Below are 17,557 nucleotides of genomic sequence, written 5' to 3'. Positions count from 1 at the left end.
CAATATTTTTTTTTTCAAAAAAGCGAAACCTAGAAACCTAGAATATATTATGCTGAAGCGATCGACATTTAAATCAAAGTGCTTTGTTAAGATTCAGTTAGTAAAAACCGTTTTCTCCCGAAATGGAATTTAGAAAAATCTTCATTAGATTCAAAAAGCTATTCTTCCCTCTTAAGTGATTGAATGCAAAGCGAACCAAAAGTTCATCCAAATCATGTCAAGGTTAATAGAAACAATAAAGAATGGCGACTTCTGTAATAATGTCATAAATAAGGATTTGATACAGTTACGCAATGGCGGCCAAATGTCAATTTCGTTATGATTTATAATGTCCTGTCTGGTTATAGAAAGGGTGTAGTGAAATGTCATCTTGTTCGAATTTAGAAACAATTACTTTTATATGCAATGGAATAGGTATACTATTATCGAACGAGCGAGCGAATCGAAGAGAAGTTCTTATATTCAACTTGGAACAGACGGCTGGCTAGAGGCACGTAACGGCATTTCGATGTTTTTAAGATGAACTATTAGATGATAGTTTGATGGACAATAACTTAAGTATGTTAACGGCACTAATCATGGGACATTTAAGAGAAATTTTGGAGTATTCTTGATATTTCACTGACATCTGTAAAATTTCTACTGCTTTATGCTTTAAAAGTTGAATATCCAATTCATCCTTTATGTTTTCTATGTATTTAATGAAAGCTACTGCAATTGGTTTCAATATTTTAACCAATTAAAACTATGTTTTTTTGCTCCAGTCATGGGATGTATGGCGCCATTAATTTTCAAACTAACAATTGTCAATGAAAAATTATACTTAAGCAGCTCTTTGGCTCTTGTTTATGGTAAAATGTTGCCAGCATTTAAAAAGTGATGGTAAATACTTGTTTTACAGGATTTGTCTACACCATCCCATTACTGGTGCCTGTTCCATTATCTCTGACTCGCTATTCCATTTGTGCCCAAAAATCTCCTGCGACCGCGAAGTCACAAGCTTTTGGCCGTCCCAATTACACGCACTGTAGCACATAAAAACTCGCCTGCTGTGCGGGCTCTAAGGCTGCTGAACTCCCTTCTGTCATGGGCACCAGATTGTGATATGTTTGCAAGTCGATGGACGGCTGTGTATCAGATGTGTCTGCGGTATTGCGAGGTGATGGACGAAAGTTGATTGTGATCTGTTTTTCCTAGTATGTAATCCTATCATATAATCTGAATTGTACAGTGCTTTGGTCTCGACTGTAATGCTGTATATATATATTAAATATTAAATAAATAAAAATTATAGGGGTGTTTACTATAGATCCAAGCGTGACAGAGTGGTCAGAAACAAGACAATGAAAAGAATTTACACCCATCTAAGAAGTATATTGAGATAAATTTTGCTTAGAAATATGTACAATAAATAAATAAATAAAATAAAATAAATATTATAGGACATTATTACACAAATTGACTAAGTCCCACAGTAAGCTCAATAAGGCTTGTGTTGAGGGTACTTAGACAACGATATATATATATATATATATATATATAATATATAAATATTTATAAATACTTAAATACATAGAAAACACGCATGACTTAAGAACAAATATCTATGCTCATCACACGAATAAATGCCCTTACCAGGATTTGAACCCGGGACCATCGGCTTCGTAGGCAGGGTCACTACCCACTAGGCCAAACCAGTCGTCAAAAAAAAATTAAACATATTATACCCGTTCGATTAAAAAAAAATTTTGAAAATCGGTTCACGATTCTCGGAGATATCGAGTAACATACATACAAAAAAAACAGTCGAATTGAGAACCTTTTTTGAAGTCGGTTAAAAACAATTCGGCCCGCAATGTGCAACACGCAAGTCACGAGAAACGAGCTCTTTAAAGTAACTGACGTTTGTTGGCAGTTTTTGTTTAATACTACGTCGATGGCAAACAAGCATACGCCTTATGGTAAGCAGTCACCGTAGCCTATGGGCGCCTGCAACACCAGACATATATCATGCGTGTTGCCGACCCAAACGAAAAACAGGGCCCGATTCGAAGAATGATTAAGAGATGCTTAAGATCTTGGAAAGAGATTGAAACTAAACGAAATGTCAAAATTGACGTTTATTTCGATTCTGCGGTGATCTCAATAAGATCTATTTACGATATTTCTAACGTCAAAATGACTGGTTGCCCGAATCGTGCTGCTTCTGTCAATTATACGACATACAAACGATATCTAATTGAGAATTTATCTAAACCAAAACTTATCGTTATCTTATCTTTTCCATATTTCAGATTATTTCATTCTTCGAATAGGGCCGACAGTTACTATAAAAAGCTCGCATCTCGTAATGTCATGTCATGTTATTTGTCGTAATGTTTGCAGTACATTGCTGCTCGGTAATTTTTTTTAATTAATTACGGGTAATTAAACTTAATAAAACTACTTAATTAATGATTACACGGAAAAATTATATAATAGGGTTGTTTCCAATTTTTTGAAACGCTTGTATTACGTTCTATATTAACTAAAAGTTGCCCTAAAATTCAACTTTTATACTAAATACGGCTTTAAATATGTTAAGTTAACAAAATTAATATATTTTGACGGATGCTTTCGCGCCCAAAACGCTCTGAAAATTGTGTAACGTCACAGTTTACGGTTTGACACATAACTATATATACACACGTAGAAAATACGAGCTTTCAACTAACATTTGTCATCTGTTGTTTATCGCCTAACTGTCAACAGTGTCAATCCGTTGTGACGTAATCAGAACCTTCAAAGACGTTTCGAGTTTGGTCACGTGACGTGTGCCAAAAGATATTTTAAATTCAATATTTACAAAAATATGGTCATTACAGGTCCCCTAAAAGTAGTTTAACATGTTCTTATAATCCAAAAGAATTTATTGGGATACAATTCTGCCCTAAGATTTGTAGATGGAAACAACCCTATTGGTTTCATTTATTAATTATTACCGTACTACTGTATTGGATTTACACACTGTATGACACATAATATTTAGACCCACATACACATTCACTTTCAAAAATATGGCTGATGGTTAAAATTTCAGCTTTCCGCTAAATCTACACTAGACCTAGGACCTAGCAAAGATGACAAATCGTTCGCAGAGAATCGAATCGCGCGATAGAGACAGATAGCGTTCGAACGAGACTCGAACGCTATCTGTCTCTATCGCGCTAATATGGAGTGATAGAGACAATAGCGACCCCCTAGATGAACCTACACCTCAATTAGATGCGTCAGTCAATTTCTCCCTCACCTTGTATAGCAACAAACGAAACCGATACTTCGTCTAAAAGTTTTTCATTGAATATTGAACCTTATCTCAAGTTTAATAAAGTTTATTTTAAAAATGTACATCAAAATACTCTGATTCATATTCACCGCAATCAATTATGCCTCTGACGACCACTTTTCGTCATTCAAATTTGGACCTAGCGTTAAGCACTTTATGGTCTATTTTCAAGTGTTTTCTTGTAAAGCTAGGGTGTTAATAAAGTGATTCAAATAGTGATGTGTAGGTTTAAGGTTTTCGTAGGAGAAGGCCAAGGTGAATAGTCATGGGTTCGAATCCGTGCAAGGTGCTACTGTGATGCAACTCTTGTGTTTATGGTAATACGTTAAGAGGATACACCACGGTCGTTTCTCCTTACAAACGTAGTCCCCATTTTACTCTCTGGATGTTTACATTATGGAAAATGTTTTTTTTTTTATATTTTGATGTATATTAACAATAGCTATGCCTCTACGTTTGACTTTTTTAGATTTTTTGATTATTGTGAAAATTAGGAGCGAAAAACAGATTTCATACAAATTTTTAAATGCTCGTAACTCTTAGTAAAAGTCGGCAACGCGCATGTATCTCCTTTGGAGTTACAAGCGTACATAGACTACGGAGAATGTTTGTCATCAGGCGGGCCGTATGCTTGTTTGCCACCGACGTAGTATTAAAAAACAAAAAAAACTTCTTTTTGCCTTACTATGGTGTGATCAATGACTATGGCGGGGCCAATAACTATAGCAGTCACCCAATCACATTTTAGTGGTTTAATAATGAAGCCACAAGGCTCAATAGTGCGTATGAAAATGATCTAACGTTTGTTTATGTTTACTGTTTTTTAATTCAATGACTAATGACACACCTACTAAGAATCGGTGACAATTACATAGTAACGGTTTGATGACTAATTTAAGTTTGTCGAAATATGATATTAGTAAGTAAGTATGTAAATATTATTTACAGTACATATGGTGCTACTTTACCGCACTAGTGCGAAAATTAGCATATTACGTTACTGTGTCGAATATTTAAAGGGCCATATGTACTGTAAAACGTTGTACGATACATGTGCGAATAGATAATCCGTCTGCTCGTTTGCCTCCTCTACCATAAAAAAAAAAGATAATTCGCAACTCGTGTCAATTTAAAACACTCCCTTCGGTCGTGTTTTAATTTATCGCCACTCGTTTCGAATTTCATATTTTTCGCACTTGTATCGTAATGTACTATTATTGCACCACAAAGAAAATAAAAACAGATTTACAATGTAAAGAAAGGTAGCAACAGGCGGTCTTATCGCTGTAAGCGATCTCTTCCAGACAACCTTAGGGTAGATATTATGTACAGGAAATCGTATTTCATATTTTTTATATTACTAACTTCTGACCCAATGCCGGATTTAGAGGTCTGGAGGCCTCGGGTAATAAAGGAGTGGAGGCCCCCTGGCCCCCAAATTATATTCTAAATAAAATGTTAATTTTCCGAAGTCTATATTGTGGGGGCCCCTCTTTTGTGGAGGCCCCGGGGCTGTAGATGTAGCCCCGGTTGCCGTCCCCTAAATCCGGCCATGTTCTGCCCCCACTTCGAGTGAGAATTAGTACCTATGTTAACGGCACCAGTCATGGGACATTTTTAAGAGAAAAATTGGAGTATTTTAGATATTTTACCGACATCAGTACCCCTAGTGTAAATTTGATCGACATCATAACGTGACGAACGCGTTTGCGTTAAGTCTCATTTTGTATAGGATTTTGAGTTTCCAAAACGTCCCGCTTGGCGCGCTCTTTCTAAATCCAATACAAAATGAGACTAAACCCAAACGCGTACGTCACGTTTCGAAATCGAATTTATTTACACTAGGGGTACTGTATAATTTCTACCGCTTTATGTGTTCTAGTTGAAAGTCCTATTCTTCCTTTATGTTTTGTACGTATTTAATCAAACCTGCTGCATTTGGTTTCAATATTATTTACAAATTAAAACTATGATTTTTGTTTCAATTTTGACATATCGTTTAGATATCGATCTTTTAAAGATCTTTCCAAGATCTTAAACGTGTCTTAATCATTCTTCGAATCGGGCCGTTATTCAATTTGTGTAAAAATGTGCTATAATATTTATTTATTTATTATTTTATTTTATTTTAGTATATGGAAAACCAACAGCGCTATATATATCTAGAACTTCCAATAGAATTACAGAGCCAATTACAGGTTCTCACTTATAAAAATACAATAAATTATAAAAAGTTTTTGCCCATCTTAATTTACACATACAAGTTCCTACAGTATAAGAACAGATCTATATTAATTTCTTTATTCAGACTTCCTTGTTTCTAATTGACTGTCGGAGTGGAAAAGGCATTCACTTCGGCCTTAGTAGGTAAAGTTTCACGGACTTCAAGACTATTGATAAGTCATCTCGTGTGACAAAGGCGGACTTATTACGTGTAACGTCTTCCAATTGGCGGTCAGGGTCGCCTCGCATCCGGCGTAATTATATTCATTGTTGTTGTGTACACTCGGACACGTTATTATCTGACTCATTTTCCTTTCGTATGTGTGAGGTGGTCTATACTCATGCGTTCAAACATCGTGTCGTATAGAGCAGAGAAAAACTTTAAGAAAATGCTAAAAGACGACTGAAAAATTCGATCAGGATGCTTATTAAACACTGACAAAATGTAGGATTCAAAGATGGTAACCCTTATTATGTAACTACCAAAAGATGGTAACCCTTATTATGTAACTACCAAAAGATGGTAACCCTTATTATGTAACTACTTAAAGATAGTAACCCTTCTTATGTAACTACCAAAAGATGGTAACCCTTATTATGTAACTACCAAAAGATGGTATCCCTTATTATGTAAATACTTAAAGATGGTAACCCTTATTATTTAACTTGTTAAAGATGGTAACCCTTATTATGTAAATACTTAAAGATGGTAACCCTTATTATGTAACTACCAAAAGATGGTATCCCTTATTATGTAAATACTTAAAGATGGTAACCCTTATTATTTAACTTGTTAAAGATGGTAACCCTTATTATTTAACTACTTAAAGAATATTACCTATAACAGTTTTGAATGATTCACGGTTAGTTTCACTAGACTTAAATCGGCCGGGATATAAACCGTAAATACCTTTTATATTCTTTTTTAACCGATATTCTCGTGAACAAGATGTATGTAACTGCGTCGAAATATCGGGAGCTGAAAAACAATATAAAAGGTAATCACGTTTTATATCCCGGCCGATTTAAGTCTAGTATTACCTCTTTCCCTTAGTGTTTGAAATATTTTTTTACTCTGTGGTTGATACTCGTATGTTGGTGTTATATGTTGGTATATTTTGATTTGTGTCTGATCTATTTATTATGGTTGGTTATTTTAATTTTCTTCTATTATTTATTTACCTGAATTGTGTGTATGACAATTGCACTCTTTGATTGTTTTTGTTTCAGCTACCCAAAGGTTGTCTGGAAGAAATCGCTCTTTAGCGATAAGACCGCCTGTTGTCTGCCTCTATCACTAATCATTTGTTTTTCTTTAAGCTGTATCTTTTACTGAGGCGTGCCAATAAAGAGTATTCTATCTATCTATGGACGTGTTGCACAAAATTCTATTACAGTACATATGATGTTACTTTCCCGCACACGTGCAGGAATGGGCACTTTCCGTGCATATGTCGAAACTTTAAAGATCCATATGTACTGTAAAACGTTGTACGATACACCTGCGAATATGTAATTCGCAACTCGTGTCGATTTAAAACACTCCCTTCGGTCGTGTTATAATTAATCACCACTCGTTGCGAATTTCCTGTTTTCTGTACTTTTATTATAACTATTATAATAGCAGGAACAGTATTTACAATGCTATAAATTATTTAGCTAACGTTTAAGGTGGTATAAAATATCTGGACTCAAAGAAAATACCAAATAGCCCCTTGGGCCTCAAATAGCTATACTTTACGGTAACTAAAAATTATACGTTGTTGGTTTTTTATGCGTTTTCCTACAAGTATTATTAAATGCAAGTGCAGTCTGTAACCGAGTGTACTTATGCGGAAAATAACGTCTCAGTCGGACATAAAGGAAAATGCATTAATGTAATGCATTCATTTTACTACGAATAGGATGCAACAGAGGCCAAATGCATCGTTTATGACTTTTCAGAATAGATATATAACGTTACCTTGTCGACCGTTCTAGATCAATTCTCACCTAATCAAATAATTCCTGTACCTGTTCTGTACCATTACGTTAAGGTACCTTCCTATACCGTACCATACGTTAAGGTACCTTCCTATACCGTACCACACGTTAAGGTACCTTCCTATACCGTGCCATACGTTAAGGTACCTTCCTTTATAGTACCATACGTTAAGGTACCTAAGTGTAATAAGGCCTATCTAACTTTGTATAGCTTTAAATCGTTATTTATTAAATATAGATTTTACTTAATCTCAGCTAATGTAGCTCCTTGTAAATTTAGACCAATATACAACTAAAATACACGTGATCATGTGACAGAATATTTATTACAATTAAAAGAATCGCGTAAAAATAATAAGGCCTGGTAGTTTAGTAAGGCCTTGTCCATTTTTATGATTTCGAAAAAGTGTGAAAATATGAATGTTGTTTCAGTAATTACCTTTATTTAGAAAGCACTCACCGTTCTTTACGTATATTAGTTATTATGATTTCTGTCCGAAACATTATTTTCAGGATTCGTTACTTTAAATAGAATAGGTTTTATTGCATGATGCACTTAGGCTTTATTAGCCGAAACTTTTATAAGACTAATTCATAAGAATACATAAGATATAATTTATGTACTAATTGCTGTTAGCTTTTAATCATATCATTTTAAATGTTACTCTAATAACCAAAACGGTTACATTGTTATAAGTATATTATTTTTCAGGTAGGCCTTATTATACTTAAGGCCTTATTACAACAAGTACCTAGGTACCTTAGTTTTTATTGGTGTTATCTAATATACAGGTAATGAGTTCATACATACATCTATACATACTTTGAAAACAACTTCAAATAATTCCTATGTTAACGGCACCAGTCATGGTACATTTAAGAGAAAATTTGGAGTATTTTGATATTTTCTCGGCACCTGTAACATTTTTACCATTTTATGCGTTAAAATTTGAATGTTCTATTCGTCCTTTATGTTGGCAATGTATTTAATGAAAGATACTGCAATCGGTTTCAATATTAATAACAAGTAAAAATGTTTTTTTGCTCCAGTCATGGGATGTATGGCGCAATTAATTTTTAAATAAAGAAAAACCGATGAAACATCAAACTTAAGCAGCTCTATTGCTTTTGTTTATGGTAAAATGTTGCCAGAGTTAAAAGTAAAAGAGGACTTTTACTCTTAGTAAGACGTAATCAGAGCTAGAGCCACTAGAAATGCAAGTATCCATAGGCTACGGTGGCTACTTAGTATCAGACGCATCGCACACTTGTTTGCCACGATTGTGGTATAAAAAACGTCATTGTCATTACATTACATGATTGCGTGACTTCAACTTTGTTGAAGATATTCAAAGAATATCCGCCATGTTGTTTTCATTATGACGTCAAACCTATATCACACGAGATTTTATAAGGATTCTAATGATACATCTTTTTTTTTAATACCACGTCGGTGGCAAACACGCATACGGCCCGCCTGATGGTAAGCAGTCACCGTAGCCTATGGACCACTGTAGCTCCTGAGGTGTTACATGCGCGTTGCCAACCCTTTAAAAATCTGAAAATCGTACATCTACGAGTAAGACGAAAGTGGACGACCGCTCCGAGACCGCCTTTAAACGATTTCCACTTAAAACTTAACAAATTACTTTGATTTTTACGTTGATCGCTTCAGCATAATATATTCTAGGTTTATACGTTTCGCTTTAAAAAAAAAATACTAAGCCCACAGGGCAGTTTGTGGCGAGCTGAATGGGAAGTGACGTCCCTTGAGTCCCATACCCCCGAGAGTCGGTCAGGTCCCTCCCTCCGGCTTGCCTTCATTGGCTGGCTGGAGTGAACACTGAGCAGGGGCCGCAGGACTCTCACCTCTGGCTTGCCTTTACCGGCCGTCCAGAGTGGGGTGTCAGAGCTATATGCTCGCAGGGTGGAAGTGAAATATGCATAAGACGCGAGGTGGCACAGTGGCTGCTTACAGCCACTGGGTAGAAAGCGGCGCACACCTCTCCACACCCTGAGCCGCTCACGCAATGTTGTTCCCTTGTCGCTCCGTGCGAGCGGCCGTTTTCGGGGACCCATATTGTGAGTTGGCGAGTCACCACCTGTCCATTTTTTCGTGTTTTTTAACATATGATCAGGGCAGGTGCCATAGTCACCTTCATAGTCTCGGTTACCAGTCCACTAGCAACTCAACCCAATAGCCCGGTTTCTTTTTGTACCTTTTTCTTACAATAGTCCTACACTAACCGGGGCTTGTCCGTGTGTGCACTGCTATAGTGTGAACAGGGATAATCGTCGGTTGCTGTCACATTACTTTTACAGTAAATTGTCTTATTACAAGGGGCCTCTACGTGTTGGCTTCGGCCCCACGCACGCCTTCCAAATGCCCGGGACCCCATGGTCCCGAGAATTTGTAAGAGACATAAATAATAGTAATAAAAGATTTGGCGTAGGCACTAGTTTTTACGAAAGTAAAAACCCCCGCTCCCGCCCTCTGTATTTCCTGATAAATATTATGACCTCGGTCTTTTTAAAGCAAGAGTGAATAGGCTACTACTGAATCGGTGAGCTCCATCTTAGGCCCTGTCTTCACTTTCCATCAGGTGTGACTAGAGCCAATCGCCGATCAGTTTTTAATAAAAAAAAAATAAAAAAAAGTGACTGCCATCTGACCTTCCAACCCAGAGTGTAAACTAGACCTTATTGGGATTAGTCCGGTTTCCTCACGATGTTTTCCTTCACCGAAAAGCGACTGGTAAATATCAAATGATATTTAGTACATAAGTTCCTAAAAACTCATTGGGACGAACCGGGGTTTGAACTCGCGACGTCCGGTCCGTTGCAAGTCGCACGCTTTTACCGCTAGGCCACACAAACATGAACCCTCAAAATAATACACTCCTTTTTCTGGGCAATCGTTTATAGTGTTTTATGCAACAGTTGTATAAGAAGGGTCAAAAAAGGCGAGTGGCGTGAGTTACAATGTGAGCCGGAGCCGAAGGCGTAGGCGAACATTGTAAAGGAATACACCACGAGCATTTTTTGACCTACTTATACAACGTTGCATACAATATTTTTCCTACGAGTCAACAAAAATAATCTTAATTTAGGTAAACAAATTACAGCAAAAGTATATAGCCAAGACGCGCGAGCATAACTTGATACGCGCCCGGTCCGCCCCGGGCCGCGGCCGGCCGGTCCGCGACACCTCGTAACTCATGAGGCCCAGGTACTTGCTACTTGCTAAATTAAATGTTTGGACAGTTTTTTCTCAATTTTAGCCACCGTAGCCTACGGAGACTAACAAGCAACGCTAAGCGGTCTTCGTAGTCTATGGGTGTTGCTATATTACGGGTGTCACATGCGTGTTTCTGACTTATGCAGTAATTATTTTTACTATGCAACCAAATGAATATTTTGTAAGTTGGCAGCAATGCACTTAGTTTAAAACTGTATTCGTTTTGGTTTTGTTAGGTTGGTAGCCATTAATCGCAGTAACGTTATAGCGATTAAAAGCACAAGAGCTTTTATGAGGAATAGACAATATAGACTTTTCTTGAAACCTTTTATGTATGTTCTTATATTCGTGTTAATGAATGCATAAATGACAGATAACAGTAGAGGAGTAGGAAAAAAAATAAACCTAATACCAATAATGGTTATTATACCTTCACACCGTTTATTGTTTACTTTTAAAACACATACCATTCGGTAATCCCAAGATTTCTGTGGGGTTTTCTCAAATCCTTCACATGTCAGATCTAATAAACAATGACTGAGTCATTCTGACATCATGAATGACAATTTGTATGCTAATATGGCCATTCGCGTCGCTATGGCAACGCCTCCATGACAGGCGGGTGACATTTAGAAAATACATTATGGCGGGTATGAGATAAACTTAATTATTAGGTTTTACTAATAATATTATTTTCCCAAACTTGCAATGAAATATTGACATACGGCCCGATTCGAAAAATGATTAAGACACGTTTAAGATCTTGGAAAGATCTTTAAAAGATCGATAACTATACGACATGTCAAAACTGACGTTTATTTCGATTTCGCTGTGATCCCAATAAGATCTATCTACGATATTTCTAACGTCAAATTGACATTGGTTGCCCGAATCGAGCTGTACTGCCCGAATCAATTATACGACATACAAATGATATCTAAGTGAGAACTTATCTAAAGCAGAACTTATCGTTATCGTATCTCATTCTTCGAATCGGGCCGTTACTTCAAATTAGGTCCGGAAATATTACGTATCCGGTGCGATAAAGTTGATATGTGTTGGGCTTTCATACAGACCTATACACCTAGGCATGTAAAGTAAAGCAACCTTCTTTTGTTTTTAAACGTTAACTTATGTTAAACACAACGTCTGTGCATTCAACCATCAAATAGCAGTATATTTGTTTTTAGCTGTGTAAACCTATAAACTAAATAAATTGACTACTTTTTTTTATTGCAAGTTTGAGAAAAGCACTATACAAATCTTGGCAAGAAACAGGTTTGCCGGCCGCGTATCCCTATACCGGATAGGGATACGCGGCCGACAAACCCGTTTAGTGTCTATACCTACTTGGCTAACTATTTAACAAAGTTTCAAGGTCCTATATGTTCTTTTGAATGAACTTTCATTTCATTTCAATTAAAACTTGTATCCCATACAAACTTTCATTTTCATTCAGTTAGGCTACAGAGACTACCATCAACCATAAAAAAAATAAGTTGGCTTATAGAGAATATTTAAACGTCTAAGTCCGCTTTTTCCAATACATGAGTCATGGAAAATGGCCAAGTTGTATGGAAAATTCCATAAATAAATAAATAAATATATCTTTATTTCAGACCCAGAAGTCCATATATGGTTAGTAAAATTAACTTAAAACCTATAATATTCACAAAGGTTATGCTATGCCAATCAGACCTACTTGACATAGGTCAAAGTAGATCTGACCTGCTCCACCCAATGCCATATTATGGGGCAGCTAAATCTGTCCGCAATCACCTTCAGAATGCTGTTTCGACTTTCCCTTACGCGACCCATTAGCGACGTGATTTTTTTACGCATTATCGCGTGAAAATCGTCCGTGTGTAAAAGTGACCCATTTCGCTTACTCTTGAGTGTATTCGTGTAGTCAATACATTTTTTTTATAGAGGTTTATATATGTATGTTTTGTTTTATATTAAACACAATGCGCGCGATGCTTTTTCTACATTATGTACGGTGAGCGAATAAGTGTAAAAACCCGCTATTTAAATTCATTTTATGGTGATGCGTGCGCGCGCGCATTGCCTTCTTTTTGATCATAAAGACAAAACGGTGGCGGACTAGCATAATACTATGAGAATAATATGTATATTATTTTCATATATAATATGTATGTCTCTTACAAATTCTCGGCACCATGGGGTCCCGGGCATTTTGAAGGCGTGCGTGGGGCCGAAGCCAACACGTAGAGGCCCCTTGTAATAAGACAATTTACTCTAAAAGTAATTTGACACCAACCGACGATTATCCCTGTTCACACTATAGCAGTGCACCCAAGGACAAGCCTCGGTTAGTGTAGGACTATTGTAAGAAAAAGGTACAAAAAGAAACCGGGCTATTGGGTTGAGTTGCTAGTGGACTAGTAACCGAGACTATGGAGGTGACTATGGCACCTGCCCTGACCATATGTTAAAAAACACCAAAAAATGGACAGGTGGTGACTCGCCAACTCACAATATGGGTCCCCGAAAACGGCCGCTCGCACAGAGCGACAAGGGGACAACATTGCGTGAGCGGCTCAGGGTGTGGAGAGGTGTGCGCCGCTTTCTACCCAGTGGCTGTCAGCAGCCACTGTGCCAACTCGCGTCTTATGCATATTTCACTTCCACCCTGCGAGCATATAGCTCTGACACCCCACTCTGGACGGCCGGTAAGGCAAGCCAGAGGTGAGAGTCCTGCGGCCCCTGCTCAGTGTACACTCCAGCCGGCCAATCAAGGCAAGCCTGGCCGACTCTCGGGGGTATTATTACTGTATAGTGTGTAAATCCAATACGGAAGATAAATTAAAACAGATACAGAATTTATCCTTGTAATCATTAATTAAGAAGTTTTTAATTTACACTTAATTATGACCCAGTAATTAATTTTTAGGGTACCGTAGCCAAATGGAAAAAAACGGGACCCTTATGGATTCGTCATGACCGTCTGTCACAGCTACTTTTTTCCGAAACTATAAGAACTATACTGTTGAAACTTGGTAAGTAGATGTATTCTCTGAACCGCATTAAGATTTTCACACAAAAATAGAAAAAAAAAAATTTTGGGGGGACTCGCCCATGAAGGGTTCCGTACCATTTATGACGTATTAAAAAAAACTACTTACTAGATCTCCTTCAAACCAATTTTCGGTAAAAGTTAGCATGGTAATGTACATCATATATATTTTTTTAGTTTTACCTTATTTTAGAAGTTACAGGGGGAGGGACACATTTTACCACTTTGGAAGTGTCTCTCGCGCAAACTGTTCAAGGTAGAAAAACTGATATTAAAAACCTCAATATTATTTTTGAAGACCTATCCATACGTATGGGTTTGATGCAAAAAAAAATGAGTTTCAGTTCTAAGTATGGGGAACCCCCAAAATTTATTGTTTCTTTTCTTCTATTTTTGTGTGAAAATCTTAATGCGGTTCACAGAATACATCTACTTACCAAGTTTCAACAGTATAGTTCTTATAGTTTCGGAGAAAAGTGGCTGTGGCATAAACGGACACACAGACGGACATGACGAATCCATAAGGGTTCCGTTTTTTGCCATTTGGCTACGGAACCCTAAAAATGAAATTTTTGCCAAAAACTTATTTTGCTGGCCGATCATGCTAGGTGTCCAGGATACGAGCGAAATGTGTGGTACCCGCAATTTATGTATAACCTTTTAGCAGCAGGCTCATCATAATGGGACCATTAAAATGTCTGAGAAAACCTATAAATATTATTATTCGACAGTTAACAATTAGGTGGGATATTCTATTTTTTTTTATATCACGACGGTGGCAAACAAGCATACAGCCCGCCTGATAGCGAGCAGTCACCGCAGCCTATGGACGCCTGCAACTCCAGAGGTGTTACATGCGCGTTGCCGACCCTTTAAAAACCTGTACACTCCTTCTTGACGACCGGTTTGGCCTAGTGGGTAGTGACCCTGCCTACGAAGCTGATGGTCCCGGGTTCAAATCCTGGTAAGGGCATTTATTCGTGTGTTGAGCATGGATATTTGTTCCTGAGTCATGGGTGTTTTCTATGTATTTAAGTATTTATAAATATTTATATATTATATATATCGTTGTCTAAGTACCCTCAACACAAGCCTTATTGAGCTTACCGTGGGACTTAGTCAATTTATGTAATAATGTCCTATAATATTTATTTTTTGAAGAACCCCATACTGTAGACCCTCAGGAAAACCTCGGTAGGGAGCTCATTCCACAGCCGGAGCGTCCGCGGGAGGAAATTCTTACTTTACGAAGTCTTTAAGACAAAAGTGTGCCCGCGCGAAGTCTTTTCATACAATCGTAGTCCTCATTTTCCTCTTTGGATATTATTATTGGAAATATTTTGACACAATTTGTTGTATATCAACAGTCTGCTCCTACGCCTACGTTAGATTTTTTCCGAATATATAATTATTATAAGAATAAGGAGCATTTAATAAATTGTATGAACGCAGTTTTTTGCATCAAATTTTTTGAATATTCAAAAAATAAAACATAGTGACTTAGCATACTTAGCTATAGTTAATATACATCAAATTATGTCAAAAACAATATACTTACATAATGGATCTATACAGATGATTACTATAACTAGCTTATATCCAAAATAGGCCCTTGAAGCATTATACCAAGGATGCTGGCGGCATTTCCTCGTATCGAAATACTGATACGTTGTGCAAGGAAGCCACCAGCTCTTCGATCAGTTACGTCAACCAGACGTTTCGCGATTTCTCCAAAAACTTGTGCGCGCTGAGACCCCATGGACTTAGAGTTTTATTTTATTTTATTTATTTTATTTCCACACATACAATAGATATCGCGTTAGAGTAAGTTGAATACAGTTGTCCTTGTCAAAATATTTTCCATTCCATAATGTCAGTATTCAGAGAAGAATATGGGGAATACGTTTGAAAGAAGCGGCCGTCCCCTTTCAACAATGCTGGGGATCTGTTTAAGGGCATATTCAATATCTTATTATGACATAGAGAAATAAGAAGTAATAGAGTGCTCACTCCATACATCAGTTTTGGTAAAAAAATGCTTATTATTTTCGCAGTTGACATCTAGCATCGAGTAGCGGAACTCTCAGTACTGCAACTCGACAATAGATATCGCGGCAAACAAAAAGTCTAATGCTCAACGATTTTCCGCTAATAACTAGAGTAACCGGAACTCTATTTTCAACTCCTACGCTTACTCTGGTTATAATATTAGCGGGAAATCGTTGAGCATTAGACTTTTTGTTCCTGGATGGTTTTGATGCCTGGACGGCGAAAGAGTTAGTCATAAAAACAGTACGGTGTAAAGGTACGGTAAGTTTGAGAATGCGGGAGGTACGCAGCTCACATCCTAGACGAGGAGTATCGAATTTACTTTTGAGATTATTAATCAATGAGTTTCCTCATAAATTCAAAAAATCAAGATTCGAATCGATGAAGTCACTAGAAAAAATCCTCAAGATTGCTAATTAAATTTTTGTCAACCGTATTGTGTTCTGAAAAAGCGATTTATTGATGTAGTCAGTAGTCACCTTGACTAGGCCCTCAGGACTCGGGCCCAGGAGCTATCATGCAACACAACCCTTTGAACGCTTCATGTCATACTAACATCATTCAAACGCCAAGCTCCCGGGCGCAAGCGAGCTAATGTAAACCTTACTCAAAAGTGTGAAGGTTACTTTGACAGCGTACGTCATAACACCTATAGTTGTCCTTGGCGCTGTAGGCACGACTAGTAACGACGCCTTTAGGTGATCTTGGCGTTCAAAAGCTTAATTAAACAATACGTTGTCATTAGTGAGTTACGAAGGTTTCAGCTTTAATAATACTAACATATGTGGATCTTGTCTGAATAAATAAACGTTTTCTCTCTCTCTCTCTTCACTGGCTCAGTGACCCAAACAGGATCTTGGCCTCTGACACAAGAGAGCGCCACTCTGCCCTATCCTGCGCCACTTCACGCCAGTTAACATAAACGTTTTAGTATTATATTATTATTAATATTCAAGTAAATACATAACGTAAATCCATTAAACATAGCAAAATCTTCAACTATCGTTATCTACCTAACACGAAACGTGCGTTAAGTGTTTCGATGTAGCATTTATATCATTGATTTTATTTCCACGTGTTTCCATTATAATGGGCACAAATGCAGGAGTCCTTTGCCATTAAAATGGCGTATGAACCCGGATCCGTGTGGGCGGACGGCATAGCGGCCAAATGACTAGTTGGTGCCGTGACTTTGCTTACACCTTTCACAAATAAGCCCACACGATTCCCTGACAAGACGCCATGTGGTCCCCGACAGAAATAAATAAATATAAGGACAATCTTACACAAACCGACCAAGTCCCACCGTAAGCTCAATTATCATCATCATCATTTTCGACCACAACGACTGCATTCTACCGCTGAGAGCGTCGCTGGTGCGCTCTCAGGTGACTGATATAGCCAATTTTTGCAGCAAATGTACGACCACACTCGTTGCAAGTGAGCACCCCTCCGACATAATTGTAAAGTATGGCCGCAGGTGGTCTGGCCTTCAGCTCGTCGCGCTTAGCGTCGAGTTCTGTGAGCCGCCTGGCTTCAAACTGACGCACCTGAGTCTGCACAATATGCTTCCAACGCGGACGGTCACTGGCTAGACTCCATTTCGTAGGCTCTATATGAGCTCTCTTCATATGCCGTTTCAACACATCTTTGAACCGCAAGAATTGGCCGCCTTGTTTGCGCTTTCCATCTTGCAGTTCGC

The sequence above is a fragment of the Cydia pomonella genome, chromosome 28, assembly GCF_033807575.1.
Source record: "Cydia pomonella isolate Wapato2018A chromosome 28, ilCydPomo1, whole genome shotgun sequence".
Taxonomy (NCBI): domain Eukaryota; kingdom Metazoa; phylum Arthropoda; class Insecta; order Lepidoptera; family Tortricidae; genus Cydia; species Cydia pomonella.
Note: the sequence above shows the minus strand (reverse complement) of the source record.